General features: G+C 43.5%; 1 long non-coding RNA gene across 1 annotated transcript; it reads right to left on the minus strand.

The window, feature by feature from the left end:
- Positions 1-345: 345 nt before the first annotated feature.
- Positions 346-25,802, minus strand: LOC129388296 (uncharacterized). Its single transcript, XR_008615283.2, has 4 exons — positions 25,761-25,802; positions 12,089-12,167; positions 10,923-11,010; positions 346-482 (listed from the first exon to the last, which is right to left on the minus strand). It is a non-coding gene; the product is annotated as an uncharacterized lncRNA (long non-coding RNA).
- Between the last annotated feature and the right edge of the window lie 1,836 nt (positions 25,803-27,638).

Raw genomic sequence — 27,638 nt, forward strand, 5'->3', positions numbered from 1 at the left:
ACGATAATGCCTCCATTTTGCACAGAATATCTAATATGCCACCGTATATTACACTATGGATTTTAATTAGTAGCTTCAAGGAGATGTCATGTATCCATCCTATTAAAGACTCCTTGCTTATTCAATTTGAAATTGTGCGGATATATTTTTATCATCACTTCTGCACCGTACTACGCTATCATTTATACACAATACCGAACTCTGCATAACAGCATTTCTTTTCTTCAAGTACGGAACTGCTTCCTACACTATTCGCTTTGTATTTTTTGCATAGAAGCAATTAGGCTGTATCTCATGGCAAAGAATCAGTAAGACTCTTATACCAAAAGGAAACAAACATTGGACATCAGGTTATAAAGTTTATTTTGCCACATAAGCCGCTGGAGAAGTATAACTCAGGCACAATTAGATATTCTCTTGATGAAGACAACTCTCCCTGTACACACGCAATGGTTTGGGCACGGATTGTTGCCGTCACAATTCTGAAAGAAACGTTTTGATATTGAAGTTCTGCAATAATAGTTGGCTGAAATACACACACATGCATATATATATATATATATATATATATATATATATATATGTATCCACAACTTTTCCAAGGTGTGAGGAAAGCTGTAGAAAAAAATGATGAGATAAAAGTACAAACAACATTACATTATTAACAAACAGTACGACTATCATGTGAGCATTTTCAGCTTTACCAGACTGACGTGTTTCCATAAAGCCATCTGGGTCGGAAACGTCAGCTAAAAACATGGCAAATTGGAAAAATGTGCTGAACAATGCCTCTTAAAACTTTTAGACGTAATTATAGGTCATAATAAGTCGTCTTTAGCTGTGTTGATACGAGAGGAGGAATGCTTCTTAGAAAAAAAAAACTCAGAAGGAGCATGAAGTTTTCTTATCAAAAAAGTGCTGCATGGAAAAAGACACCCCAGCTGGCCATTAAAGAAAGAGAAAGACAAGCGCGATAACGTCCTTGCTGTCCAGAGTTACACCCAGGATTACACTCTCGCTTTGCAGCAGTATTTCTTTTGATAGGGCACACACACCCAACCATAGCTAATATCTGCAATGTAAATATTTCCGCTGTTGAGTTTAGCGGCTTGTCCAAAAGTCTAAATTTTTTTCGCCACAGTGCATCCGGACTAACTCCAGCTGTACAAGGACTTCAGCAACATTTCCCGCTGTCTGAGACTTCGCTAGTTTGATCGTAACCCAAATCATCATCCACATAAACGCCCACAACGGCCATGAATTAGACATTGTACTCCCTCAACGCAACGCTACAAATACCTCGACATGTACGTTAAGGCTGTTGAGCTTGCAGTAACCTCGGAGATTCCAAAGAAAAAAGCCCTTCCGAAGAAACCTCACTAAGACGAAAAAGCATAAAGAAACATCAGCGGTACGACCTTGTTATAAAGCTATGTCGCATATATTAGACGGCAGCATTTGTAAATAAACAAATGAGAAAAATAAATACGTAAAACCCGCGGCCAGAGCAGGTGCCATTGTAATTGCAACTACCAAAGACTACATAAAAGAAGCCGATCACCATCTAAGGACCACCATGTTCTACAAACACGTAGACAGACTCTAACTCAGAATTTAAGGCAGTTCGGCGACCCTTCAGTGACGTTCTAACAGAAAACAGGATCAGTAATACCGCGGCCGAATTACACGGGCTTCGAAGAAGCCCGTGTCATTCTATCTGTTACCAAAAATAGGTTCCATCTCCAGCAAAAATACACGAAAAAAATATACCAGCCAGACCCATGGCTTCTGGGATTGCAATCATGACAGAAAAATTGTCGATGACTTAATTAGAGGAATTCTGCTTTCATCTATTTCTTGCATAAAAGACCCCACTCCTGTTCTACCCGAGATATGTAACCTTTGTACCCTCACAGGGAGCCTCTTAGTGACCCTAGAGGTTGTGTCGCTGTATAAAAGCATATCATAGTTTCGACATTACGGTCAATTAAAGGACGCGATAGTAATATGCTAGAATATACCATTAGGTGAGGAGGTCGGTGCTGACACGGAATTTTCTGCGACACGAGGCCCATAACCCTATCGCGTTAAAAACGCTCATATGCTTTGATTTATGTGCAAATTAAACAACCGCAGTTCCTGAAAATTGTCCTAGGGTCACCCAATATGGCACGTCTCATACTCCCATCCTGGATGGGCATATAAAATGACAAGCAGCCTAAATTTCATATTTATTTGTATGCAACGGCTTTGGTGACCATCGAATTCAATTAACTGTGACATTACATTATGTTCTAATATGTTCGATAGCACATATCATGCAAACCAAATTTTTGCGTATTGCGGAATTTAGCCCATATATAGATAAGCGCACAGTTATCTACATTCAGCGACGTATTGATATAGTCTCCTGATTCAATACACATTTGTCTTTTTATTTCATTAGGCGCCTAAATTTTTCACAAAGGTAATAATGCGGGAATCGATATGTCATTGTTTTTCAGCAGCCACCCAAAGACGAATAACATTGAGGCCTACGTGACTGTAAGGCAGTTCTACCTCGGGTACCGCAACAGGTGTGACTCTGTCATTGGCTTAATTTGACGGTACACGAGAATATAAAACAGCCCGTTTTCATTTATTTCGATACACACTAATGTACCTATTCTTCATAAAGTGTAAAAGATATACAAGCATTTTTTTATAGAAAGATATTGCTGCATTTTAAGACGTAGTTGGGAAGTTTATAGTAGCTAGATTATTAAACGAAATGTGGATCCTAGGGGCCCTGGCATTAGGCTTAATGAAAGCATTCATTGATGTTTGTCAAGGGTGCTCTTATTCTCAGCGATCATTTGCAAGTATAAAGCACACAACCAAGTTGGCCACATTTTCAGCGGGAACCTTATACCTTAACATGAGCTTGCACATTCCACCTGTGACGGCGAACAAATGGCGACGATGCAGTGATCTTGACGAGGATGTAAGGATAACTAAAGTACTACGACAATGGTTTGAAGGCTATTGCCAAATGATGCCAAGACTAAGTGAGGCTTCTACCCATAGGGGAGCCATACATGACAGCTGAAGTAACTTTATTTATTGCTATAATTAAGAATATATATGTGTATATATATATATATATATATATATATATATATATATATATATATATATATATATATATATATATATATATATAATGTATTCTATTACAATATCTCGGAAGACGCTGCATGTTACTGAAGCCAAGCAAAATGTTAATCAGGTTGATACTAATTACCGGCAAGTTTCGTAAGTTCCTATTTCTCAGGACAAAAGACGACCACAAAGTGAACAGCACAACTTAGGTGGGAGATATAAATTTAATTTTCGAACTGAAATGAGTGCAGCTAGCCAATACGCTTTCATTTTCGTGAAGTAGACGTTAAAATATGAAACACGTGGTGACGCAAACTAACTGACGTTGTCGCTAACCATTAAAGTAGTGCATGACAATTGAACTTAGGTTCAGCAAGATAAAGCTTGTTGTTGAGAAACCATGTGTTGCTCACTACTACCGTATAAACACTGGAGACACGAGTTCTATTCGTCGTCCGTCCGTGTCGTGCATCGCATGCTGAACGTAGAGTCATTCACTCAGAAGTAGACAAACGCTCCACAAGAGGATTATCAAACGATCAGCCGGTCGTTAAGCTTCGCTTGTCGGCCTTGTGAAAAAATGATGGTGCCTGGCGTTTTTGCATCGATTAGCGCCATTTAAAGAAGATCACGCGAGAAAAACGTCTACCCGCATACATGCATCCATGACGCCTTGAAATGTTTCACGGAGATAAATACTTCGCCAATTCCTAGTTTCTTTTTCACTGCTTTTAGGCTTCCTCCTTTCCTGAGAGCACGTTCAACTCTATCCATATTATACTTCCCTATGTCAGCTGTCTTACGCTTGTTGATGAACTTCGAAAGTTCTGCCAGTTCTATTCTAGCCGTAGGGTTAGCTGTAGGCTTTCATACATTAGCGTTTCTTGATCAGATCTGTCGTCTCCTGCGATAGCTTACCTGTATCCTGTCTAACGGAGTTACCACCGACTTCTATTGCACACTCCTTAATGATGCCCACAAGATTGTCGTTCATTCCTTCAACCTTAAGGTCCTGTTCCTGAGTTAAAGCCGAATACCTGTTCAGTAGCTTGATCTGGAATTCCTCTATTTTCCCTCTTACCGCTAACTCATTGATCGGCTTTTTATGTACCAATTTCTTCCGTTCCCTCCTCAGGTCTAGGCTAATTCGAGTTCTTACCATCCTGTGCTCACTGCAGCGCACCTTGCTGAGCACGTCCACATCTTGTATGATGCCAGGGTTAGCGCAGTGTATAAAGTCTATTTGATTTCGAGTCTTGCTATTCGGGCTCCTCCACGTTCACTTTCGGCTATCGTGCTTGCGGAAGAAGGTATTCATTATCCGCATATTATTCTGTTCCGCAAACTCTACTAATAACTCTCCCCTGCTATTCCTAGTGTCTTTGCCATATTCCCCCACTGCCTTGTCTCCAGCCTGCTTCTTGCCTACCTTGGCATTAAAGTCGCCCGTCAGTATAGTGTATCTTGTTTTCACTCTACCCATCGCCGATTCCATGTCTTCATAGAAGCATTCGACTTCCTGGTCATCATGACTGGATGTAGGGGCGTAGACATGTACAACCTTCATTTTGTACCTCTTATTAAGTTTCACAACAAGACCTGCCACCCTCTCACTAATACTATAGAATTCCTGTATGTTACCAGCTATATACTTATTAATCAGGAATCCGAGTCCTAGTTCTCGTCTCTCTGCTAAGCCCTGGTAGCAAAAGACGTGCCCGCTTTTTAGCACTGTATATGCTTCTTTTGTCCTCCTGACTTCACTGAGGTCTATTATATCCCATTTACTGGCCGCTAATTCCTCCAATAGCACTGCTAGACTCGCCTCACTAGATAACGTTCTAGCGTTAGAGTCAGATGTATGGCAAGAATCAGATGTACGCGTTAAGAGACAAAGCCGGCAACATCATTACTAATATTGATGAGATAGTTCAATTGGTTGAGGAGTTCTGTAGAGATTTATACAGTACCAGTGGCACCCACGACGATAATGGAAAAGAGAATAGTCTAGAGGAATTAGAAATCCCACAGGTAACGCCGGAAGAAGTAAAGAAAGCCTTGGGAGCTATGCAAAGGGGAAGGCAGCTGTGGAAGATCAAGTAACAGCGGATTTGTTGAAGGATGGTGGGCAGATTGTTCTAGAGGAACTGGCAACCCTGTATACGCAATGCCTCGTGACCTCGAGCGTATCAGAATCTCGAAAGAACGCTAACACAATCCTAATCCATAAGAAAGGGGACGCCAACGACTTGAAACATTATAGACCGATAAGCTTACTGTCCGTTGTCTACAAACTATTTGCTAAGATAATCGCAAATAGAATCTGAAACACCTTGGACTTCTGTCAAGCAAACACCAGGCAGGATTCCGTAAAGGCTACTCAACAATAGACCATATTCACACTATCAATCAGGTGATAGAGAAATGTGCGGAATACAACCAACTCTTATATATAGCTTTCATTGATTACGAGAAAGCGTTTGATTCTGTCGAAACCTCAGCAGTCATGGAGGCATTACGGAATCAGGGTGTAGACGAGCCATATGTAAAAATACTGAAAGATGTCTGTAGCGGCTCCACAGCCACCGTAGTACTCCCCAAAGAAAGCAACAAAATCCCAATAAAGAAAGCCGTCAGGCAGGGAGATACGATCTCTCCAATGCTATTCACAGCGTGTTTACAGTAGGTATTCGGAGACCTGTATTGGGAAGAATTGGGGATAAAAGTTAATGGAGAATACCTTATTACCTTCCGATTCGCTGATGATATGGCCTTGCTTAGTAACTCAGGGGACAAATTGCAATGCATGCTCACTGACCTGGAGAGGCAAAGCAGAAGAGGGGGTCTAAAAATTAATCTGCTCAAAACTAAAGTAATGTTTAATAGTCTCGGAAGAGAACAGCAATTTACAATAGGTAGCGAGGCACTGGAAGTGGTAAGGGAATACATCTACTTAGGGCAGGTAGTGACGGCGGATCCGGATCATGAGGCGGAAATAATCAGAAGAATAAGAATGGGCTGGGGTGCGCTTGGCAGGCATTCTCGGATCATGAACAGCTGGTTGCCATTATCCCTCAAGAGAAGAGTGTATAACAGCTGTGTCTTACCAGTACTCACGTACGGGACAGAAACCTCGAGGCTTATGAAAAGGGTTAAGGGATAAGGGAAACGTTAAGCGAGAAGAAAAGAGCAGATTGGTTGAGCGAACAAACGCGAGGTAATGACATTTAGTTGAATTCAAGAAAAAGAAATGGGCATGGGCAGGACATGTAATGAGGAGGGAAGATAATCGATGGTCATTCAGGGTTACGGACTGGATTCCAAGGGAAGGGAAGCGTAGGTGGGCGGATGAGATTAAGAAGTTTGCAGGGACGACAGGCCACAATTAGTACATGACCGGGGTTGTTGGAGAAGTATGGGAGAGGCCTTTGCCCTGCCGCGGGCATAACCAGGCTGATGATGATGATGATGATGATGAAATACTTCGCGTCTATTGATCTTCGATCCGGCTACTGGTAGTTTTTATTTGATGAAGTGGACAGCGAGAAAACGGCCTTCATCACACCTGATGGTTTATATCAGTTCAAAGTCCTCCCTTTTGTCCTGTGCAATGCTCCTGTTACATTTGAACCTATGGTGGACTCTCTTCCGCGAGGCTACAAACTGGCCACCTGTCTTTGTTATCTTGAGGCCGTTATTTTTTGTCCCACGTTCGTCAGCTATCTTACCGGACTCGCTGAAATTCTTCTGTTATTTGGACAAACCGGCCTCCAGCTGAACTGCATAACATTTCAATTAGGGCGCTATCAGATTACCATGTCGGGACACCATTTCACGCATCCGATGTGGAACCGGTTCCAGAAGAAGTGCGCGCCGTTCGCAGTTTTCCTGTTTCGCGTTCTGATTCTGACGTGCGCTGCTTCGTATAGCTGTGTTTTTAGTTTCACCGTTTTGTCAAAAACTTCGCTGACGTAGCTCGGCCTTTGAAAGATCTTGTAAAGAAAAAACGCCATTCGGGTAGGGCCCGAAGCAGGCTCACGCGTTCGCCACTCTCATCGGGTTTCTGAAGAGCTCTCCCATACTTGCCCACATTGATCCATCTGCACCGACTGAAGTACACATTGACGCAAGCGTCCACGGCATTAGCACTATTCTGGCAAAACAGCAGAATGGTACTGAGTGCGTGATAGCTTTGGCTGGCCGCCTGCTGTCACCTCCCGTGAGAAATTACTCCATCCCCGAGGCGGAGTGCTTGGCTTTAGTTTTGGCTGTCACCCAGTTCTCGCCGTATTTGTACTGCCGGAAGTTTTCGGTCGTTACAGACCACCACGCCCTCTGCTGGCTGTCTTCCTTCCGGGACCCGACCGGGCGGCTTGGTCGCTGGGCTTTGTAACTCCAGGAATTTTCATTTACGGTCAACTACAAGTCTGGACATTTGCACGAGGATGCTGACATTCAATTTCCTCCTGATCTTGCGGAGCAAGATCCGGTGACCCGCGTGATGGATTTTACTGACATGATCGACATGTCCACTGAACAACAACGCGACGAATGCGTGCAACCTATCATTGCCAGAGTGCAATCTGGGAGCACCGGCGGCACGTACCACATGTTCGTGCTGAACGACGGCATCCTCTACCGCCGCAACATTAACCCTGACGGCCCTGAGTTGCTTTTTGTCCTACCTCGTCATCTGCGATCCATCGTTCTCAAACAAATTCGCGATGCGCCGATGGCAGCAAACCTTGGAGTTTTGCGTACATATGACCGCGTACGACGCCGGTTCTTCTGACCAGGTCTGTACCGCTCTGTGCATCGTTATTTCAGAACTTGCAAATTGTGTCAGCGCCGGAACAAACCTCCCTTGCCACCTCTCTAACGACTCCATCCAATTGAAGTTCCCTCTGAACCTTTTTTTCGCGTAAGCCTTGACATGCTTGACCTTTTCCGAAGACAACTAGAGTGAATAAGTGGATCGCCGTCGATACTGATTACGCGACATGCTAGGCAATAATCTAGGCGCTGCCGACTGGTTGTGTAGCTGACGTCGCCGATTTTCTCCTTCAGGACGTCATGCTCCACACCGGTGCACCTTGAGAGTTACCTACAGACCGCGGCCACTCGTTCTTGTCTCGAGTTGTCGACGACCTGCTCCGCTCTTGTGCCACTGAGCACAAGCAGTCCACCACCTACCACCAACAAACGGAGGGTCTTACGGAATGTCTGAACAGAACAATGACAGAGATGCTGTCTCGAAGGATCCCCTTGACTGGGACGCCATCTAGGCCTACGTGACATGCGCGTATAACTCGGCCCGACATGACACCACAGTATATTCACCCTTTCATCTTTTGTATGGTCGTGACATCACATTGCTGTTTGACAACATCCTACCTTCTGTACCACGTGTTGCAATGAGTACGCTCGTGAAGTCATCGATCGAGCTCAAAAATCGCGTCATGTTGCCCGATCTCGTTTATTAGCCTCGCAGCGTATGCGAAAAGAGCACTTCGACCAGTCCGATCGCAATGATAAGTTCACCCTTGTTCTTGGGTAGGGCTTTGGACAATATATTATCGGATCGACCCCTCTCAGAAGGTTCTGTCTCTGTATACAGGGCCTTGTGAAGTCCTACGTCAAGTTAATGACGTTGATTACGAGATCTCACCGTTACAGTTTGATCTATCCTTATGTCCGACGCGTGTTGGCGTCATGCACGTTTCTGGCTGAAGCCACACTTCGCTCGCAGTTCTTTGCCTAACATGCGCCGAGACGGCGCTTTAGCATGCGGGGGCTTTGTTAAGGAAGGATAAAAGAAGAAAAAGGAAGAGGAAGATCGCGGCACACTGGCTGCTGCAGGTTGTTATTGGTCGGCCATCTTTGCCCATCAACTCTGCTTGTATATATATATTGCAAGTACCGTCTGTCTATAGACCCAACATCCCCGTAACAGTGTTAAAAAATTGTATTGGAAAGTGGTACATACTCAGTAACTCTAGCCGGAATCAGACGTTCAACAAAGAGCGGCCCATACCTACTGGCACATACAAGATGACCCAAATTGACGTGAAAGAAGTTCATCGATGAGCTACCAATACCTAATGGCACATTCCAAGTGTGCCAGGGTAGCGTGAAACTGGCCCATTAAGACCGGCACAATCAAATTAACTAATTAACAAAGTTGTCGTGAAGGATGCTAATTTAAGTGCAGCACACACCCAGTGAACACCGTTGGCTTCAGTGTTAATTGAAGAGTGGCACGTACGAAGTGGCACATACCAACTGACCCAAGTTGGATTCATAGCTCATTCAAGTGGTACGCGTACCCAGTGGAACAAATCATGCGACCCAAGTTCGTGTGAGAGACGTTCTGTTGGGAGCTGTGCATACCCATTGGTAGGTATCCAGTGAAGCAAGTTAGCTTCGCAGTTCCTTAAAGAGTAGTAAATACCCTGTTGCACAAACCCTATTGAACAAGCCCCGGTACCGAAGCTGGTCTGAAATATGTCCATTTTAGAGTGGTGCATGACCAATGACGCATGCTGAGTGAAGCAAATTGGCTTCAAGTAAGTTCACTGAAGAGTAGCACATACCTCGTCTTAAATAGACACTTAACCATGTCAATTCTTGCTTGTTTTTGAACACGGTTCCACCAGCATACAAAACCCAGTGCTACACCATTAGACCAAAAAAATCAAGTGACCCAAATTTGAGCTAGAGAGGCTAGCGAAGTACAAACACATGTACATACTGCAAACTGCGTGAAGTTCTGGAATAATGCTAGTCGCATTAAAATTCATTTTCATACCTGTGAAATATTTCTCCTTTGATAGAGGATTCAGAAATTTTGTAAACTAATGTAAACATTCAGGGGCCACTGCAGTGTAACTTCAGTATTAGATGCATTCCAATATACATTATACGATTACAGTACCGGTCACAATAAAAGCATCAGGATATTGCATCTGTATGCAAAATACAATAAGCCCTATTGTTTTGTGTCTGCCTTGTCATCAATTTTAGAGTGCGTTTGGCCAGACTTGCTCATAGATAGCAAAACCACTGTCTCAGCAGCTATTGCCGATGCTTTCAGTGGCGTTCTGCGTCTTCACAAACGTGTGACATTACTGATGCAGGATAAAAGTGAACAGATTTATCGTTTCTAGATTTAATATATGTTATTGCCTCACACTATACACCAAGGATGAATATTGTAAATGAGGTGCCAGCCAAGCCAATATCCCAGAAGACAATGTCCGGCGTTGCCTATGATGATTGCTTACGTTGGTGCTTGTTAAGAACAGCTACAGAGGTAAGACAGACATAACACCAACAGCGTTTTTTTGTGGTCACGTTGTGTGTCTGTTTTACCGCTGCAGCGCTGTATTGAAATCCTTGTCAAAGAATCATTCTAGCGAATAAAATAATTTGATGTAGCTGGACATGACTCGTTCCTCGGTATCAAAGCAGGTTCATATGAGTATTATGGAGGTCCTTTGTTTCCAGAATGATTAATTTATTTCTAACCTGAATAAGGCTAATTACTCATCCAAGGTACATTTCAACAGTTAGTAAAGTACATAACACTGCGTTCAGTCGTATTATTCTGCCATTTATCTTTCTAACCCTAATAGATACTACTGAATTACTAATAAACTAGCCTAATTATTTCTTGCACTTTCATATTTTTTTGTATTGTACGAGGAAAGAACTTTGAGCCTTGTTTTTGCTACAGATATGGTTATAACCTCTATTAGTTTTTTTTAGAAACATGTACTTACATTATCTGTGCAGGTAGATGAAGCAATTCGCTCTTCAACCTTCGCAGTCTTCCTTGGGATGATCATTTTATACGGTTTACACTGGCTACTGAAAGAGGCAGCATTTGTCATATCAACCTTTGTAAGTTCAATAAATATTTAGCAGCTTCTCGAAGAACGCATAAACTCCTGCACAGAAGTGTGCACAATGAGGCAGGCACAGCATAGAGAATTAGGATATTATATTATTTGATGCTCTAGGAAGCGACAAGGTTTTCAGTCAGGTTACTTAATACAACACATACACGATATATTAGTGACAACTGTATGTGTCCGTACTTGTAATATATTCAGTGCCTTCCCTACTATGAACTCATTTTGTAAGATTCGTTGGCAGAAAGATTGCTGCAGACGTTTGGCTAAGTACACGAAAGAGTAAACTGTTTCTTTTAAAATATCAGAATTCACATTATCTATGCTAGCCATAAGGACGTCCTTAAATTGCCAGCAATGTTCCTAAAATGTGCTGGCTCACATATAGCGGGTGTCATCGGTATGTAATTGGCACATACAACATAATGATGTTCATGAAGGCTACGTGTAGAAAAATATTTTAAAGTACATAAGGAAACGATGGAAACTTACGTGTACGAAAAATTATGTATAAAACTTTTTTAAACCCTGATGGGCCTTACCAGGTGGGATTTTTAAACAGTAGTTATGCCGCATTAACCTGCAGCTTTAATTTTTGTTCACTTAACTCTACAAAATTCTGGGAATAAGCACCAACATAATAAAAAAGTACTCCTCAGTATCGTACATAGCGGTAGCGTACGGTACTTTTACTGCCGAATAGTTGTCCCACAAGTAAATTTCGTCGCAATATTTAGTGGAATGAAGGTGGCATTACAATTGTTAGATTTGCAATACTTTACTTTGAGAGTAGCGCACAAGACTTTTTTAAATGAGCAAGGTCCCCTTCCTCTTTTTTAGCACACCATATCTCCATCTCCGCATAACTGTACCCGTGCATCGAAATAAGCTGTATTTTAACAGCTGCTCTTTATTTTTCTATTATAATTGCAGGCGCTTGCCTCAATGACGCTCCGTGCAACTATTTAGAAACTATAAACTTGAGGCTTGCTGATTTTAGAAGTCGTAAAAATGTAAATATGATATTTCTTTACCTTATTATGCAGATGGTAAGAAAAATGAGAATATTTGTAATTTTCTTCATGACAGTCGTCAGGTTCCCGCTACACTGGTCTAGAAAAAAACAATAAATAAAAAGCATTATAGCCCCACACTAAATGTACACCTGACTTGTTCAATCAACAGTGTTAGTAATATTTCTATTTGAACTAGTACAATTATGTAATATCACGTCAGACGTAAATTGCTCACTTTCGCATGTTTGATGCTGTAATGCGTCAGGGTTAAATAGGCAGCATCGTGTGAACTGCGCCAGAAGAAGCCGTTTCTTTTCAAAGAAAGCACTACGCCAACGTTCGATTTATTTCCGGATATGTATGCCTCGTGTACAGGTGGGAAATCGTCGTTTTTTTGTTCTATTTTATTTGTCTGTACGCAACCGTAACAGCAATTAACCGGATAAGCTTACAGTGCCCAAAACGGTAGATTTGGCCTTCACCCTCACTCGTGCGAGCACCCAAACCCTAATTCCTGAATGATCGTTATACAGCAGAGCTTTGACATCGCTGAGAGTCCAAATATTTGGTAATTATGGTACCTATGTGTGTGACCACATGACAACATTCAGTAATAGAAAGAGAGAGAAAAGAAGAAAGATGACAAGGATGTAACTGTAGACTGTAGACCAACTGTAGACCAGCTGGCTACCCTGTACAGGCATAAGGGGTCAAGGTAAATAAAGGTGAGACAAAAAGACGGAAGGAAAACAAAACTACATGGTTGCCATTTGGCATGCGACAGTCCCTAAATAGTTTCCTTTAGTCCACTTGTCCTGAAAAAGTGCGAGAGCATGATCAATGCCTTCTGGTTTCCGTAAATGCTTCTGGTTTCCGACAAAGCGCAATTCTTTAGTCTATCTAATAAGGCTGACAATTCTATCCTAGGCAACCTAAAACAATGAGATTCACAAAGAAAATCCACAAGTGTCGCCTGGCAGCCACAGTTATCGCATCTTTGGTTGTCGGTCATTCTAAAGTGAAATGAGTGGGCGTTAGTGAATGCTTTGCCAAGCTATATGCAGGACGGAATCATTCATTTAGTTCGCGGTATTCCTAGCTGATGAGCGAGGTGAAGTTGCGCACCCAAACTATGACGATAATGGTTTGAGAATGCTGCCGCAGTTGCATTGCGACAATCGCAGTTCACGTGCTAGCGAGCCAAGGCTTATTGCTAGATCATTTCGCGACAGTGGTATTAGTATCTAGTAGAAACCATCATAGGCAGATAGCGTGGCCTCATCCGCACAGGTATTAAGGCACACTCCAGAGTCGTCAGGTATTCATTGATATGAGACGCTATGACACCCTAAGAGACGTAACAGCTTTGTCCACCACAAATTGTTCATTAGGCCTTTGGTGAAATGGTGACATAAAACATTGGAGATTTGCCCTGGAGTTATGAAAAACGGACGCTTCTTGTGAAGTTTCTTCAATTAAAAACTATTGCGCAGCATAGAGGGCGGCATATTCTACAGCTTGTAAGACGTCGAATGACATATATTGAATTTAAGGGTAATTGATCTCGCGGAAATAAATGCTGAACATGGAAGCATACAAGTGAAACTTAACCAGCCGTATAGACGTGAAGGCATTCATAGTGGTTATCATAGAATAGTAGCGCAGTGTGCTAGAGGACAAGGGATTACAACTGCGCTATTTATGCGAAGAATGGGAATTAGAGCATGGAGAGGCTGCAGGCAAATTCGAAGAGGAGAGGTGCCAAATTCGAAGGTAATGATGCATTATGAACAGCAATAATACCACGGAATGCAGAACGTGGCCTAGCCGCAGGTATGGAGGCAAGATGGTGTGAGGGAAGCCGGGCGAAGTTTGAGATATGAAGTTTATTACGATTTTGACCACACAAGCTTCTCATGGCGCAGGAGCAAAAGGCTAGACTATGCACGCCTGACCTGGCTCCTGGCGCCACGACCACAGCAGAGAACTGTGCTAAAAATATGTATAGATATATACACATAAAACACACACATAGATACACTTATACTTATATATGTATATATATACGAATGACACAATTATACATACAATAAATCGATGCAGTACAGTAAGTATAAATAATGCAAATCAAGAAATTAGGTACAGAAAAATACAAAAAGGCCAAAGCCAAATAGAAGCAAAATGTCTTGCAACGCATGAAATTGCCTAAAGTCGAAAAGCAGGAAAATCAATTAGAAAAGCAGATGTCAATTGTCGGAAAAATACAGTTTCGATTTTTTTTCTTAATATTGGAATGGTTGAGGAATCTTGCATGAAATCAAATAAAACGTGCTCGTCCTTAAGTAAATTATGAATCTGCCACTGTAAAAGCTGGTTGCCGTAGTTCATTAATAAAGTTCCTAGCTCTTAAGGTGTAATTAGTTGTGTAAGGCTGGTAACCATTGATTTGGATTACATCTTGAACGGTATTGTACCAGGTTTGCGTAAAGGCCAAAATATCGAACTCAAAGCCTAAGGTCATAAAGAAGGTGTTCAATTGCTCATCTTTATTCCGTAAACTTTGCACGTTTAAATGATAAAAGGAAAAGAACTTCGAGTGCTTACTCTCCGCAGAAGCAAAATCACGAAAAGAAACGAAATCGAGATAAGAATACATAGAGAATGAAACCGCGATGGGAAAGAATAAAGCTTATCAAAACAATACCTGTAGCGGTAACATTAAACCACGTTCACGAGATCACTTTCTTTGGCAAATTGGAATGACACTGTCACCGCTATTCTTTTGTACAGAAACATGGTCATTCTTTTGCCACACGAAGCAGTACTTCATTTCTTTTCCCTGTGTTCGCGCTAGCCATAGAAGCCTTTTGTTCATCGCAGTTGGTTATCGAAAATGCGCAAGCCTGGTGCTTTCTCCCGAAGACGTGACTGACTTTGCATCCACCATTCTTTCGACATGACAGATCGGAAGCCAGCTGTCGCCAGGGGCATTTTACCAGCACGTGGATGCAGCCGATGAAGGAAATCAAGGTCAGAGTCTGATACCTCGGGGAGCTCAAGTGTACGTGCTAGGCAGTTCATCTTATCAAGAAGGTTTTCATTCTGTTCCTTTTGCATGCCGTGAAACTTGATGTTTTGTGGGCGGCTGAACTGCTGCAATTCATTTAACTTAGCTTTTACTTCTTGGGCAGTTGGAGAAGTTTGAGACTGCAAATGTTCAACACGCTTCCTCAAGGCCGCCATTTCAGTACCCTGACTGTCTGTCTTCTTAAGTATTTCTTCATACTTGTCAGAAAGTATTCGGATAGATGCCGCAATGCCACTGATGCCTTTGACAGCCTGAGACAAGGCGTCGACTATGGCCCCAAGTGGAAGTGATAAGTTATTTGCATTTAGTTGGTTCAGCTTACATTCAAGTCTCTGGCTTTCAGAGAGATTGGTTGAGGCACCGCCCATTCTTTTTTCATTTGTTTGACATGTTGCGCACTTCCACGAATTTTGCAAGGAATCGCGATTACTGCGAGAAGCAGACCCAGTAATTCCAGAACATTTACAACATGGTATAAATATTTACAAATTGTACACACAAGCGGTATTTCTTCGGGTCGAATATCTTCATTGCACACCGAATATTCAGTCATAATAACAGCGGACAATGATTAACTAGAGGCACTGCAGCCGCAGCGAAAGCCAGAAGCTTAAGAGCGAGTTCGAAGCAACATAACACCAACCTGTTTGCCATATGCATCCCGAAAGCGTCGACGCAATGTGTGGTGTGATTGGGTGTTTGTGCGGAATTAACACAGTCGCCGCCGTAGATGCCATTCCAGGCAGGCCAAGACATATTATCAAAGCTTGAGCTTGTAGCGACTGGAGGACACGGGTGTCCGTCTTACGCGCTCTTGCTAGCATGGACCACGTGTTATGCAGGAAACTCATAAACAGCGCGGTGAAATCTGAAGCGCCACTCATGCTCATGCATCGCGCGGCTTTCCCACAAGAAATCTTAGGACGTGGGTCACTATTGTGCACTCCTTTTTCATAACACGAGATATGTGAACTCCAGGACCAGTCACGATGCAATATTACTCCAAGAAAGCCACGGGTCTTATTATAACTGATTGCGCGCCTGTTACTGCAACCCCCTACGATGTCATTACCTTATGTGTGAAGGCAACCAAAGCGCACTTGTCAGATTGCAGCTCCAGTCGTTGTATCTTAAAGGTACCCCGATATTGTTGTCGCTGCTTTTCCAGCCTGGTACGTACATCGAGACGTGTCGCTCAAGGTGCCCAGAAACATACATTGTCTGCATACATTGATGGAGGAATAGCCGTGGGAAGATTACCAACAGCGCCGAGGAGCGCAAGGCGAGAGAGCTTTGAGTTCTCAACTCCATCCAAGAGTGAACTTCTACAGATGTCATGGTCCTACTTCGCAACATACTCTGTTTGTTCAAAGAAAAATATGACTTTCAAACAGCTGTATATTTAAAGAAAGGCGCAGCCTCTTAATCCACCATCCGGAAAGACTTCGTAAAGCTTCATGGGTTAGATTATAATATGCACATTTCGCGTCCTGGAACCTCGCTCTGGTTAATTTCATTAGGATTGTTGGCTTTTCAATGATAAGAAAAAGGCATATTACGTTACCTATAGAGAATACTCCACGCTTAAAGTTCGTCGTAGTGTCCGGGTATATCGGGTACTGGTCTGGGTACCACTCAAAGCTAGTCTCCACCATCCTCTCCATCACCTTTCCGAGAAAACTGACCAGTACGACGGGTGATAGGAAGCCACGTCAAAGAGAAATGTGCCTGTACTTAGTACAGCGAACCGGCAGCTCCATTTCCATGAACGTGAAACAAAACGCCTACGCCATAAGTCATTGTTGCAGCTAGTAAAGTAACATAGGGTAGCTTGGACGCAGTTACAAAGGACTATATACGTCGTACTAGCAGGCACAGGTTATGAAAAATGCCTGCAGGCTCCCAAGACAGCTTCCTGTTTCTTTAAAGCAAACGGGCTGTCCATTCAGGAACTTCAATATTGGCGCATCACGTGCATTTTTTGCACTGAACACAGACAGTTGACTGGCAACACTCGCGCAGAAATCTTCCGCTACTTCAATTTTTCGAGTTCCTTGGCTGTGACCAAGGTACTTTAAAGGATGACTTTGTTGTGGTGATTTTCTGAGACCGCGAACAGTAATACATACATGTCACAAAGGTTCGTGTGTTTCAAGCGACTCACAAAAGGATTTCTACCTTAAAGACTGCAGTGCGCTGATACCATGCTTCATTTTATTCTGCTTACGTCTCACTTATGCTAATTCGTAAACAGGTTTTACGCATTTATAGTGTCATTCCGCGCGATGACTGATACTACGGAGGCGGCACTCTAATTACGCTTCAAATTCACAAAATTTAGGTAAAGCTGCAAATGTACAAGTGAATTTAATGGCATGCCTAATTATACTTTCAATGTTCACATGAAAAGAATCTTCATTCTTATGACACCTCGCCTTCATGAGCGTCCTGCATTTTGACCAGTCACTGCGTGGAGAAAATTGGGTAGTGCGCTACTTGCCCAGGACTTCGCCTTTAAGATACATGGGAAGGTGGTTCCTTCGATAGGTAGCGTTGCCCGAGATGCACTTAAGCTTATCGTTGGGGCAGCGTGACGTTATGTCGAGGCAGCTCGTATAGGTCAATCTCCGTAGAAATATACTACTGCCATCATTTAGGCACCACAGTTCATGATCAGATGCCAAGGATGTTACTCGCCTTCATCGACTATTTATCTTCAATGTTCGCCATAATACATGATGAACATTGAAATCCCTTATTATATTCAATTCGAAGACACAGGCGAAGTTGTACAATGTGCACTTACTCTCGCGGAATAAAACTGGGTCAATTATTAAAATAGGCGCCTACGAGTGCGAAGGCGTACTTGTAGCATTTTGCTGTGAAAAACGTATTAGTTACGGCTATAAGGTGTCACCGGATGATGCAAAAACATGTGCTCACACCTAACATCATTTAGTACTTTATGTAGTCGTTGCAGCAGGCAGACATAAGGACTTTATAGCCTGACAGCCGTAGGAAGCTGCAAAGGCACGGCTCGCAAATCACGACAATGAGATACTTGTTCTTAAATATAAAGTCAAAAATCCAAATACGGCATTTGAGGCGTCGGGGATTTTATCGAAGCGTCGAAGCTTTGACTTTTCCTGAACAAACATCACCAAACTCAGAGAATCAATTATTCGAATTGCACCTCTAGCATCCGGGGTGGGTATGCTAGTTAGAAGCACTCAAAAGGTATTCGTAAGTACCGTTATCATAGTTATGAGTTAATGGTCTTGCTCCTGAACACAGTCTGATGCCGGAGTAGAACTATACACGCGAGTTGAGCGCTGTGGATCCGGTGGTGGGTTTACCATTGCCAGCTTTGGGCACGTATAAGAGGAGCAAATTAAAAACGTGTCCTTCTTCAAAGAGTTCTCGTTGCTGGCATTGCTAGGTCCTTACACTCGTGCATGAACAGTCACTATGAGTGGTACATCCTTAACGGTACGGAATTTCCTGGAAGATCTCTGGTGCCGTGAAAGCCAATGTTATCTTAGCGGCAGCCCCACTGCACCAAACGCTAGATCTCATTATTTCCTTTAATACTTTGTTCTCCTTCTTCATATGCGGGTACCTCTTGGAAGACGAATTCTTATCGCCCTGACAGTTTCCACACCTGAGGTGTTCAGCATGACATACAGCAATAAAGGGGGCTGCTTATGCATGGCTGTGAGTGCTTACGCACAATGCTTACGTGTCACGGAGCTTCGTCACACGTATTCACCGTGAAATGACAAGTTGTTGTGCGACATCAATTATATGCACAATCTAAGCGCATTTCTGCATCGGTGTCACATTGGCACCGGCGCGATGTTTCCTATGTACTCTAACTGCGAGAACATCGCGGCCGCGCCCCATTCGCTGTGTGTCGGAGTGGAAACGTGAAAGGGTGAGGCGGGCAATGTGGCTCGATCTCGCGTGCTCAAGAGCGGAAGGCGGGAATAAAGCGCACCCTCTTCCATCACACTCAAGGCACCGGGTTGGAGAGAGGGAGGCGTTCTACTCTGGCGGCGTCTGCATATGGTGCTGCTGAGTGCGGCCGCGCAGGTCCCATCGTGAAAGCGGTGTACGATGGGGGAAATAGCCTAGCCTCGCCGAGGGCTGATACCTTCTCTTGTACTGTGTTATCGCTACTTAGTTGCGTTGAAGCGAGAAATAGCACGAAGGTGAATTCGCCAGCTGGTGCTGCTGCGTTTCCTCGCGCCAGCGCTTTTACAGCGAGCGACCGCAGTCATCGAGTGAGATGTTTTTATGTTTGCCTGTGCGTGTGTGACACCAAGTATCTTGATGTATTCAGCAAGTGAACGTGTATAAGTTGACACAGCCTATAAAACAGCTCTCTCTACATCGTATAGTTGCCTAATTATTTGCTATCACAATCGATGCTTCACCTCTCGCATGAAACTGGGACTTTGTTACAGCGCCTGACGACGCCAGAGACCATTTGAGAAGAGAAACGAACTCTACTCTTGCAAACAAAAGTGCCTTTCTTTCTCAACGTGAACCTTGAGTTTGTTCGCATGACATTTGGTACCTGTAATAGCCAGAGATAATATCAGCAACCGGTGGACAGCTCGGGAATGTAACGTTCCAGCTTGCTCTCTGTTATCCGGGTGGCGTTATTTTGTTTTTTCTTATCTTTCAAGAGTGTCCTAAGCATTTGAGCACAGTGTTGGAATGCATGCATGATGCACGCTAATTTGTAACCCTGGCAGTATTCAGGTTGCGACTACAAAATCGACGTTCTGCATTCTGTCACAGAAAAAAAAAACACGCTGAATCCTTACGACTGATCATCGGCATTCCAAGAAGACGAAGTGCCTCCATCAGTTATTCCATCCGTTCCTTCATATGGCGGCCTTTTACCGACTGTTCATTTCGCACTTGACATGTATATCACGGACACGATATCATATTTCGAAAAGGAGAAAAATCGTATATGCAGGGGAGCAGCAAGAAGTGTTTGCTTTTGACGGTCCTGAAGGTAATCGTTGAAAACATGTCCCTCCAGCGGCCAAATCTTAAAAACTTTTAGATGTGCAGACTGATGCCAGTTATTGTAGGCTTGGAGTAGTACACTTGCAGGAAGGCGCAGGTTTTCTGAGCCCAGTCGCAGTGGCGAGCAGCACCTTCCTAAGTTAGTAATCGTAACCAAAAAAGGGCGTTTGCACTAAAAAACTTGAGATGTTTCTTGATAGGATGTCACCATAAAGCTTTACCTTGGCGCAAATATCATAAATACCTATTTTGAAATCTCGAGTAACAGTCTCATACATTGTAGTAATATGACTTCCATATAATATTACAAATGCTGTACAACCTCCACCGCAGAGGCGCTTCCTCGTACAGCACTTTCTTTAAAATCCGTAGCACAACATGAGCCAATCGTGAGTGTTGCCATAGTGCACGTGGTCATAGATTCAGACTGAGTGACGCTAATCACTAAAGGTGAACTCCTTGCAGCGCAGTGGGCCAATCGTTCTCGCCGAAAGGCTTCAGCACAGCTGGTGGAACGTGGGTGAACGGACACAAGCACTAATAAGACCGACTATCCCACAACCAGAGAGAGCGAGGTCTATTGTTGCGCTATGTCGATCTCATGGGCAAGCATGGCTGCCCGTTTTGGGTAGTGGAGCCACGGATGGTGTGCAATTCCGTCATCAAATTGTGCCACGACGACGTTATAGCTGTCCATCGCTCGGGGTACAGAATGTGCGAGAAGTTGTGTCGTACACTAGCATGGCTTGGGATAAAGCAACATGTGAGCTCGTGAGGTCGCTCTGAGGTGACATTTTGTTAATAGTGAGAAACCACTGTACCAAATGGGGCCATTATTTCTCTTGCACAGGTTGAATCTCAGAAAGTCTGGGATTGCTTCTTCGAACGTTCACTAGGCTCGGATTTTCAGCCACACTTCTTTATGGCAAGATGGCGTAGTTCATCAGCAAGGTATATCAGCAGTGCCAGAAGACGATGACAGTTCGTCATACTCGTGCGTCTATGTACCGTCCTCAAGCTACCGTTACGAAACTATTAACCATACCCAGAAATATTATGAAAAGAATTACAATAGCTGGCAAACGAATGAACTATCATGAGTGCGGACTTCTAACAAACGGTTTAATAACAAGGAAGCATATATATGTTGGCATACTCGAACAAGCATGTGATCCCAATCGAGCTGTCACTTTGCGAAGTGGTTAACAGAGCTAAAAACCAGAAAGAAAAAAAGGAGAAAGAAGCAGGAAGAAATTGAACAATAAGAAGCAAAACCTAGAAGCAAATATGACAACTCATTATTCGTTTCTGAAAAAGCAAGGATGATTAAAAGCGAGTCTCAGTGCTTGTTGACTCATATTAGGCGCATTTCGCGTCAGACATGACACATGAGAGCTTGCCAACACGATCACCTTTGGCTATAACTGAAGCCTCAGTTATTGCCCTTGTGTTACCACTCGCATGTGTCGCGAGAACCGCAGTCTGGTGAAACATCGGAACACAATCCAACTGACCACAATGCAATGCAAAAAAGCCCTTTTCTCCCTTTTGCACCTTTAAATTGTGTTCTTGTAGTCTAGTGTTGGCGCATTGGCCAGTGTGTCTTGCATACTTCGTACCACAAGGAAATCGAACGCTATATCAAACTTCCTTGGTCCACTCTACAAAACTGGTTATCTTTATTGTACCATCAAAATTTCCGACAGAACACATCTCACGGTGATGTCGATGGTAAAGCGATTACAACGTAGGTAATTTAACGGTGAACCATGTTGAGTAGCGTTCCTTTCCCGAGTGTTGTCGGAGTAAGGTATGAATGCACTCTTGTAAGCTATTAGATGCACGGCCATGATTTGCTGCCCTACACTGTATATCATAGGGGACGCCGCGACTGACGTAAGCGGTAGCGATGGCGATGTTTTGGTCATTGTACGTTACGTGACCAATGCAGACGTCTCCAGTACTGCTGAGCGCGAGCGCAGCCTCAACGTTGGGTCAGAGACGATTGTGAATTGGGCTATGAAAACGGACTTCTATAGGGCTACGCTGGTGCACCTTCACTTTAGCAAGTAGCTATGCCTGACATGTTCAAACGCACTTACATCAAAGGCCATTTGTCAGCCATACTACTCTTGTATTCCGTCCACGTTTCTTCAGCAAAGCAGCGCGACGCATTACCCATTCTGCCAGATAGATAGATAGATAGATAGATAGATAGATAGATAGATAGATAGATAGATAGATAGATAGATAGATAGATAGATAGATAGATAGATAGATAGATAGATAGGATGGATGGATGGTGGATGGATGGATGGATATAGATAGATAGATAGATAGATAGATAGATAGATAGATAGATAGATAGAGATAGATAGATAGATAGATAGATAGATAGATAGATAGATAGATAGATAGATAGATAGATAGATAGATAGATAGATAGATAGATAGATAGATAGATAGATAGATAGATAGATAGATAGATAGATAGATACCCTGGAAAGTGCGTGAAGTATCCTAAGGAGGCGATGCCATAACCATGCCATTCTCTGTTCTCGTGAGGCCAGCCGGCTCGAAAGAGCCCCTCCAATGTGCGCTTTTTTAATGTGATTATCATTCTTGGGATACATTACGCACTTTCCTTGGTCTCTGTGCCTTTAACCGTTTTCCCAAGAACTTGAGTCACAGGGTAGTCTATGGTCTACTAGGTATAGCATCAGACTGCTGTGCTAAGAGAGCCGGGTGAAAAACTAACCGTCTGGCCAACTTGGGTCGTAGGTCTGCGTCTGTTTCACGTAGTGAGCCAATTTCACGTCATCTTTTGGTACTCGCTATGTGCAAAAGAAATGAGGATGGGCAGGACATGTTATTAGGAGGCAATATACCCGATGGTCATTAAGGGTTACGGACTGGATTCCAAGGGAAGGGAAGCGTAGCAGGGGGCGGCAGAATATTAGGTGGGCGGATAAAATTAAGAAGTTTCCGCGGTCAACATGGCCACAATTAGTACATGAGCGGGGTAGTTGGAGAAGTATGGGAGAGGCCTTTGCCCTGCTGTGGGCGTAACCAGGCTGATGATGATGACGATGATGATGATGATGATGATGATGATGACGGTGGTGGTGATGATGATGTGCAATTTGGGCTAATTGCTTTTCAATGAAGATGTTTCACCGAATCTTCGGTAACTTGGCACGTGCCATTGTGTGTATGCGACGCTTCAATGAACAATGGCGTCAACTTGGATCACTGAGTATATGCAATTCCAAATATGCCACTCGTCTGTAAAGCTGTTTCATCCTAACTTGAGTCAATGCATACGGCGACTTGGTAACTGTCTTGATGCGCTCAAGAAAAAAGACAACTGGTAGTGTTCGCATGGTTCTCGGGATTCCTTGGGCTCGATAATAATGATGCAACCGATGCTGAAGTATGGCGTGCCTTCAGCAATGGCCGGCGAACTGTTGTGCCATTCTCCAGCCTGGACATCACATGCGTCTGGTCGGAATTATAGAGGAGTGCGAGGAGAAGACAATAGGCCCAGCCCCACGCTTACCTTGTCCACCTTAATATGCTGGATCAGGCTATGAATTTTCTGTTGCACGTTGAATTTCACGCCCCCACTCCTGCCTGATACACAGATTGCGTCTAGCTGTCTCTTTCACGCACAGGTAATTGGAGATCATTGGACCGGCGGACTCCCGGGACTGTTCAGCGTGTGGCGTTGCTGAGACTATACGTCATGGGCTGTGCATATGGACTGTGGACGTCATGTACCGAGTATATGCGCGAAAGGCTCTTACTCGCACCTACCTTGAGGCATTTAGACAGCAAAACGCTACAGCAGGACCTCCTGCAAAGCGCATGGCCGGAGAAGTGGCAGACAATAGATGCAATGTGTGGTTTTTCACGTTCTTTGGTGACACGGGCTTGGACTCCGCTTGTGATGGCAACGCTTTTGCGATATTTTATTTCATCCCGTTTCAGCCATCACCATCCCCCATTGTGACCCTCTTTCTTCTCCTCGTCCCCTTCCCTTGCGCTAAGCAGCAGGCCAGATACTCCACTTCCCTGCCGACTTCTCTGCATTTCCAGTCAATAAAATTATTTGCAACTGCCGCTCTTCAATGAACGTTTCTGCTACCTACAACCTTCGGTTACTGAGTATGCGCAGCAGCGTATGTGCCGCTCTTCTGCAGACCTCAACTTGGGTCAGTGGGTGTAGTCGACTGGCTAATTCCGCTCTTCAAGAAAACAATATTTATTCAAAAGCAATCGAATGCAAGGTGGAGTCGCAACAACGTAATATACATTAAGACAATTGTTTGTGAACATACATTCACGTGCATGACACGCATGAATTTCGTGGCTGCACCACTGTATTATACAGCGCATACAAAAAGAATAGCGAAGTACTAGCCCAGCAGCTCACATTCTTCACATGGTGTGGCGTTTTCAATACGGTGTGCAGCAACATTGCTTTAATGACAATCGCAATAACGTCGACATCCTTCGGTAGCAGCGCTCTACAGGAATATTTTTTTTTCTGTAGCATTGTAAAACAATTACTTTTTACCTAATACGACGACGAAATTTTAACAGAAGGAAAAAATAAAAACTCTGTTATGCCAGGTGATTAGGACTTTCGGGGTGCATTCGATTTATTACTTATGAATACGCTGCTCCGCTCGAATATACAGTTCTTAAAGATCGAGACTTAAAACAAATGTCATAGTACATCCGTGCGAAATTATGTTTTGGAAAGAGGTCTAACTTTAGGGGAAGCTTTCGTTCGGAGGCTTCTGTATAAACAAATAGGAACGAAGAAATCGTTTTTCTTAACAACCACGGCCCCCAAATATTTGTACTTTGTAGCACATGGAACAATACGTTAAAATCTAGTTACTGATTTAGGTCTATTTTCAATTGCGAACGAAAATTTTCTTAACAAATTGTGTAAAATTTAAAGCTTTCACAGCACTGAACTATAAAGTTTACAGCTCCGCAACTCAGCAAAGCAAAAACATTGCACTATTCAGTTAGGTGAATATTTGACACAACTCATGTGCTATATGTGGGTGCCAGTACACTGATAATATATGAGCGGAACTTTTCCATAATGCTCGAAAACATTGGAAACCAATCGTGCACTTTAGTTGCTCGAACGGATACGGTTTAGAAAATGTGGAACTCTATGTTAGAGCAGGGTAACTGATTTATGAACATTGTTCTTCTGTTTTCAAGCCTATAAATATACAGCTATATTCCTAGAATGCACGCAGCCTAAATGAAAATTCTGCTTGGTACAGTCGCTAGAATCTCACTTTTTTCTCTTAAATGCAGCAAAATGTAATCAGAAATGTCGTCTTATTGCTTATTAAAGTGATTTCCGCGTTTTACATGTATTTAAGTAGGAGATGTCACAGTTCGCCCCATTCTATAGCTTCCTCTTAATAAGGAATGCTGTGTTCATAATTTGAAAGTATTCTTTCGGCGAATGTACTTTGGTGAAACCACTGCGTAAAGCCTCATCTCTTTGCGAACAAAGGAGCTTACCTATAGTATTGGGTTCAATTCCGTCTTCTGCTGATCTCAACCTTACACTAAGACAAGTATGCTACCGGTCTGATTTATATACAAAAATACCTCAACGACCTTCGTGCATAGCAAAACACCGTACATGACCGCTATCTTGTGTAAAGCGTTCCGCCAAAGAATAGCACAATAGCGATATGTGTACATGTTGATCTTTTGCCGGCTACCTTTCTATTAAAGGCTAAGGAATTTTGCGACGATCCATTCTCAGCACAAGACACACTTTCCTGTGTCGGAAGTTTCTCGAATGTTGCCTATTTTATGCTGTTGTCTATGCTGTCGCAAAAGCTCACACAATCAGAGTGGGTGTGCGACAGTATATAGCGTTCTAAATTCTTGAAAGCACGCCAGCACTAGCGATAAGGTTGGAATGAACGACGAGTCGCGTATAGGTCGCCGATGCGCTTCACTCGCAGATCAATTTTGGATGTTCAACAAATGGGCTTGCCGTTGTCATTTTTCTCTGACCGTACCTTGTTTTCCTGGTAGCAAGTTCTCCTGATGGACATTTAGTTTCGTTAGTCGCATTGGTGCCACTCTGTTTCTTCAACCTCAATACATTGTGAAATTAATAAAAAAATGCTATGAATTGCACAATAAAGCACAGATATTTTCTTTTCAGCACACTCGAAGTAAGCTATTTCAGTATATTTTCACGATTCACAAGCAGCAGGAACTAATAAAAAAGGGCAGGACACTTATTTGCACGCCAATCTAAAAACGATCGTGCAGGGATCTCTTCTCTTCCGCAATGCGCGAGGTTTTCGTCTTCCTCTACGTGCCGCGTAGTGGATGTGGCATTTCCCTCCCTGCAGAGAGCACACCATCCCCATGCTCACCTAACGGCAGGAAGATGTGTCAGACGAGGTGTGAGAACTTCATTCCGAACAATAAGACTTCATGCACACAATGCGCACGACTTCTGGTGGACTCTGCCGCGCCCTGGAGGAAGCAGGGCAGTGAAGAATGACGTCATAGTTCGCTGAGGCGCCGCAAAACCTTTTACGGGCCACTGTACCACCTGAGTAGCTTTTCTGAAAGCGCTCGCCGATGGATGAGACTCCAAACCCACACTTTGTCGCCTGGCTGATATGTGATGTAGCGGCGCCGTAGATTGTAGCGTCGAGCGTCGTAGTCCTGTTGTCGGGTAATTCTGACGCGGGCGAGTTGTATCGCTTCTTCAGCGCGTTGAGCGAAAGCTTCTGCATCCGTGCCTGTATCACCGCAGTCATGTGGCAACATCGCATCGAGCATCGTCGTCACTTCATGGCCATGAAGCAGGCTTAATGGTGCCTTTTGCGTTGTTTCCTGTTGAGCAGTGTTGTAAACGAATGCGATATACGGTAGAATGTCATCCCAATTTTTGCGCTCCACGTGTACGTACATACTCAGCATGCCTGCGATAGTCTTGTTCAAGCGTTTTGTTAGGCCGTTCGTTTCAGGGTAATAGGCTGTGGTCTTTCGTTGAGCCGTGCCGCTGAGGCTAAGCGCTGTCTTTAGAAGTGTAGCCGTAAAAGCAGTCTCTCTGTCCGTTATTAACACCGCTGGTGCACCGTGCCTCAAAACCACGTTTTCAATAAAGAATCGCGCTGCTTCGACTGCGGTGCCTCTTGGAAGGGTATTGGTGTCTGCATAGCCTGTCAGGTAATCGATGACAACTATTACCCACTTATTGCCAGTATTGGAAGTGGGGAATGGCCCGAGAAGGTCCATCCCGATTTGGGCAAATGGGATCGTGGGCACTTGGACTGGTTGTAGTACCCCAACTGGTTTCATATATGATGGTTTGCGTCGCTGACAATCGAGGCACGTGGGCACGTAATGTTTCACGAATGTGGC

The sequence above is a fragment of the Dermacentor andersoni genome, chromosome 10 (genome assembly GCF_023375885.2).
Source record: "Dermacentor andersoni chromosome 10, qqDerAnde1_hic_scaffold, whole genome shotgun sequence".
In the NCBI taxonomy this organism is placed as follows: Eukaryota; Metazoa; Arthropoda; class Arachnida; order Ixodida; family Ixodidae; genus Dermacentor; species Dermacentor andersoni.